Source organism: Salmo trutta, chromosome 13 (genome assembly GCF_901001165.1).
Source record: "Salmo trutta chromosome 13, fSalTru1.1, whole genome shotgun sequence".
Classification (NCBI taxonomy): Eukaryota; Metazoa; Chordata; class Actinopteri; order Salmoniformes; family Salmonidae; genus Salmo; species Salmo trutta.
The window spans coordinates 8649369-8655066 of record NC_042969.1 but is presented as its reverse complement, the minus strand read 5'-3'; positions in this window follow the sequence as shown (position 1 = coordinate 8655066).

Sequence of the window (5698 nt, the reverse complement as noted above, 5' to 3'; positions counted from 1 at the left end):
CAATTTGCATATGAATTTACAGTAACATTTGTAACATCGTGTGTCCTTTGACAAGTTATCAGAATTCAAGTAAGCTCAACTAATGATACACACTCCTTGTTGGAATAATGTGATGTGACAGATTTTTTTTTTAAATTAACCTTTATTTAATTAGGCAAGTCAGCTAAGAACTAAATCTTATTTACAATGACAGCCTACCCCGGTCAAATCTGTAAGATGCTGGGTAAATTGTGCACCACCCTATGGGACTCCCAATCACAGCCAGATGTGATATAGCCTGGATTTGAACCAGAGACTATAGTGACGCCTCTTGCAATGAGATGCAGTGCCTAAGACCCCTACGCCACTTGGGAGCCCTAGTTAGACTTAAAAGTATCAACAACTTTCAATGAAAACCATTATATAAAGCCATTTTTAGATCAGTAGTTGTCATAAAGTGCTATCTAGTTTCTAAAAGGTAACTAAAAGGTACTGTTACTGTAGTTTTGTCACTGCATAAATGTTTTTGTTGTCCGGCAAGAAATGTTATCACATGATGCATATAGCTTCAAATCATCATGTCATTTCTTGAGCACTATAGACGTTTCAGAGGTGATATATTGTTGATAGGCATTGACAAGAACGATTACCACTTCCCCAAGAGAGCAGGCTCTCTTGGAGCAGTGTTAACAGGTCTGCCTCCAGTCCTCAGGATGCAGTTTGTGGCTCACCTCAGAACCTCACACCTCTCCCCCCAAATCACTATATTGGTGTCAGAAGTTGGATGACACATGTGAGGCCATCGGAGAGGCATGTACATGTGAGGGACTGTGAGGAATTTCATGTGAGAAACGTGAGGAATTGTGAGGAACATGTGAGGAATTGCTCTCTGGAAAGGATGAAATAATGTAGCTAGTTGGGGTTAGCATGAAGTTTGCCTACGGACTTGGAGACCAGGGCTCAAAACCCCCAAGCGGTGTCACAGTTCGCTACATTGGGATGGAATGAGGACATTGGAAGCACGGGCGGTCGTGCCTGGACCCTGAAAGATGGTCACGGTACCTATATGTGTAAATGTTGTGGGCTGCATTTGCTCCTGTATTTTTGTTGGTGGCCCAATCTTTGACGGCACCTATGCACATCTGACAATGTGCTGCTGTGACATAGCCTATATGTAAGACTTGGCTAGAGCTGACCTGTGTCATGTAAAAATCTTCCCAGTGTGAACAAGTTCCCAATCGTTCTGATTGTGACCAAAAATGAGTAGCATCAAATCGATATTGATCTGCCTGGGCCATAATATCAAATCAAATTTATTTATATAGCCCTTCTTACATCAGCTAATATCTCAACGTGCTGTACAGAAACCCAGCCTAAAACCCCAAACAGCAAGCAATGCAGGTGTAGAAGCACGGTGGCAAGAAAAAACTCCCTAGAAAGGCCGGAACCGAGGAAGAAACCTAGCCTCTCTAGGGTAGGGGGCAGTATTTTCACATCCGGATAAAAAACGTACCCGATTTAATCTGGTTATTACTACTGCCCAGAAACTAGAATATGCATATAATTGTTTGATTTGGATAGAAAACACCCTAAAGTTTCTAAAACTGTTTGAATGGTGTCTGTGAGTATAACAGAACTCATATGGCAGGCCAAAACCTGAGAAGATTCTGTACAGGAAGTGCCCTCTCTGACCATTTCTTGGCCTTCTACACTCTCTTTATTGAAAACAGAGGATCTCTGCTGTAACGTGACACTTTCTAAGGCTCCCATAGGCTCTCAGAAGGCGCCAGAACATTGAATGATGACTCTGCTGTCCCAGGCTGAAAAACAGTAGCGCATTTGGTAAGTGGTCGATCTGAGAACAATGAGACGGGGGCGCGCGTGCACGAGACGACTCCATTTTCAACTTTGAGTCTTTGAACGAAAACAGGGTTTCCCGGTCGGAATATTATCGCTATTTTACGATAAAAATCGCATAAAATTTGATTTTAAACAGCGTTTGACATGCTTCAAAGTACGGTAATGGAATATTTTGAAATGTTTTGTCACGATACGCGTCCGCGCGTCACTGTTCGGATAGTGTCTTGAACGCAAGAACAAAACAGAGGATATTTGAAAGTAACTATGGATTATTTTGAACCAAAACAACATTTGTGGATGAAGTAGAAGTCCTGGGAGTGCATTCTGACAAAGAACAGCAAAGGTAATCCAATTTTTCTTATAGTAAATCTGAGTTTGGTGAGTGCCAAACTTGGTGGGTGTCAAAATAGCTAGCCCGTGATGGCGAGCTATCTACTCAGAATATTGCAAAATGTGCTTTTGCCGAAAAGCTATTTTAAAATCGGACACCCCGATTGCATAAAGGAGTTCTGTATCTATAATTCTTAAAATAATTATGTTTTTTGTGAACGTTTATCGTGAGTAATTTAGTAAATTCACCGGAAGTTTGCGGTGGGTATGCTAGTTCTGAACGTCACATGCTAATGTAAAAAGCTGGTTTTTGATATAAATATGAACTTGATTGAACAAAACATGCATGTATTGTATAACATTGTCCTAGGAGTGTCATCTGATGAAGATCATCAAAGGTTAGTGCTGCATTTAGCTGTGGTTTTGGTTTTTGTGACATTATATGCTAGCTTGAAAAATGGGTGTGTGATTATTTCTGGCTGGGTACTCTCCTGACATAATCTAATGTTTTGTTTTCATTGTAAAGCCTTTTTGAAATCGGACAATGTGGTTAGATTAACGAGAGTCTTGTCTTTAAAATGGTGTAAAATAGTCATATGTTTGAGAAATTGAAGTAATAGCATTTCTAAGGTATTTGAATATCGCGCCACTCGATTCCACTGGCTGTTGAGTAGGTGGGACGATTTCGTCCCACATACCCTAGAGAGGCTAGAGGAACCAGGCTATGAGGGGTGGCCAGTCCTCTTCTGGCAGTGCCAGGTGTAGATTATAACAACATGGCCAAGATGTTCAAATGTTCATAAATGACCAGCATGGTCAAATAATAATAATCACAGTGGTTGTCGAGGGTGCAACAGGTCAGCACCTCGGGAGTAAATGTCAGTTGGCTTTTCATAGCCGATCATTGAGAGTATCTCTACCGCTCCTGCTGTCTCTAGAGAGTTGAAAACAGCAGGTCTGGGACAGGTAGCACGTTCGGTGAACAGGTCAGGGTTCCATAGCCGCAGGCAGAACAGTTGAAACTGGAGCAGCAGCACGGCCAGGTGGACTGCTCTGTAGAATGTCCATTGATACCCAGTGGTTGAAAAAGTGCCCAATTGTCATACTTCAGTAAAAGTAAAGAAACCTTAATAGAAAATGACTCAAGTGAAACTAACCAAGTAAAATACATGAGAGAAAAGTCTAAAAGTATTTGGTTTTAAATATACTTAAGTATCAAAAGTAAATGTATATTTTAGCAATTACACTTAAGTATCAAAAGTAAGTATAAATAACTATAAATTCCTAATATTAAGAAAATGTATTGTTTATTTATTTTATTTACCTTTTACAAATAAAGCATGTGTTTTGTGAGTGAGCCAGATCAGAGGGAGTAGAGATGACCAGGGATGTTCTCTTGATAAGTGTGTAAATTGGACCATTTTCCTGTCCTGCTAAGCATTCAAAATGTAACAAGTACTTTTGAGTGTCAGGGAAAATGTATGGAGTAAAAAGTACATTATTTTCTTTGGAATGTAGTATAGTATAAATTGTATAAAATAGTAAATTACAGATACAAAAAAAATGACTTAAGTAAAATACTTTAAAGTACTACTTTACACCACTGCTGATACCATCCTGCACCGAATGCATTATCAGTGTAGGAATTCCAATAAAGGTATTACCCATGTTTCTATAACTTTCTATGAGCCACACACACACCCACACACACACACACACACACGAGTAAGCTAGATACAGTGCACTCCGAAAGTATTCAGACCCATGGACTTTTTCCACATTTAGTTAGTTACAGCCTTATTCTAAAATGTATTTAATTACATTTTTTCCTCATCAATCTACACAAAATACCCAATAATGACAAAGTGAAAACAGGTTTTTAGAGATTGAGCTCAGGTGTATCCTGTTTCCATTGATCATCCTTGAGATGTTTCTACAACTTGATTGGAGTCCACCTGTGGTAAATACAATTGATTGGACATGATTTGGAAAGGCACACGCCTGTCTATATTAAGGTTCCACAGCTGACAGTTTATGGTCAGAGCAAAATCCAAGCCATGAGGTCGAAGGAATTGTCATTTCTGCAGCATTGAAGGTCCCCAAGAACACAGTGGCCTGCATCATTCTTAAATGGAATAAGTTTAGAACCACCAAGATTCTTGATAGAGCTGGCCCCCTGGCCAAACTGAGCAATTGGGGGAGAAGGGCCTTGGTCAGGGAGGTGACCAAGAACCCGATGGTCAATCTGACAGATCAACCTAGTGTCTCTGTGGAGATGGGAGAACCTTCCAGAAGGACAACCATCTCTGCAGCACTCTACCAATCAGGCCTTTATGGTAGAGTGGCCAGATGGAAGCCACTGCTCAGTAGAAGGCACAGGACAGCCCGCTTGGAGTTTGCCAAAAGGCACCTAAAGGACTCTGACCATGAGAAACAAGATTCTCTGGTCTGATGAAACCAAGATTCAATTCTCTGACCCGAATGCCAAGCGTGACATCTGGAGGAAACCTGGTACCATCCCTATGGCGGTGGCAGGATCATGCTGTGGGGATGGTATTCAGCGGCAGGGACTGGGAGACTAGTCAGGATCTAGGCAAAGATGAATGGAGCAAAGTACAGACAGATCCTTGATGAAAACCTGCTCCACCGTGCTCAGGACCTCTGAATGGCGTTAAGGTTCACCTTCCAACAGGACGACAACCCTAAGCACACAGCCAAGACAACGCAGGACTGGCTTTGGGACAAGTCTCTGAATGTCCTTGAGTGGCTCAGCCAAAGGCTGGACTTGAAACCGCTCAAACATCTCTGGAGACCTGAATATAGCTGTGCAGCGATGCGCCCCATCCAACCTGACAGAGCTTGAGGGTCTGCAGAGAAGAATGGGAGAAACTCCCCAAATGCAGGTGTGCCAAGCTTGTAGCGTCATACCCAAGAAGACGAGGCTGTAATCGCTGGCAAAGGTGCTTCAAAGCACCGAGTACTTTCGTAAATGTGATACATTTATTTTTTTATAAATAAGCCAAAATATTCTAAAAACCTGTTTTTGCTTTGTCTTTACTGAGTATTGTGTGTGTAGCTGATACAGCCTTATTGTAAAATGTAGAAAAAGTGAAGGGGTCTGATTACCTTCCGAATGCACTGTACATACAGCCATTAGCGCCAACCAATGGTCTGTTATATATGCGCGCAGGCTAAATGGATCATGATGCAGGCAGCATAAAGAATTCTTTTTTTTAGATTCAACCAATCACTGATAATTGATCGCATAGTGCACCGTGCAAGAATGAACAATTATTTTTGTTGTATCTCGTTTCTGAATTTGTCGCTTGTTCCCTCCATTCATTACATGAATCACACGCATGCAAATTTAAAATACAACAAATTGGAAATGTGGTGAGCCGTGAGCAAAAATATTCTTCTCAAATCAGCAGCAGACATTGATCTGCCCGGGCCTTGGGCATAATATCCGCTCTGTGGAACGTCAATTGATAGATACAGTGACAAGCAGCAATGAGACTCGGGCCCCCAG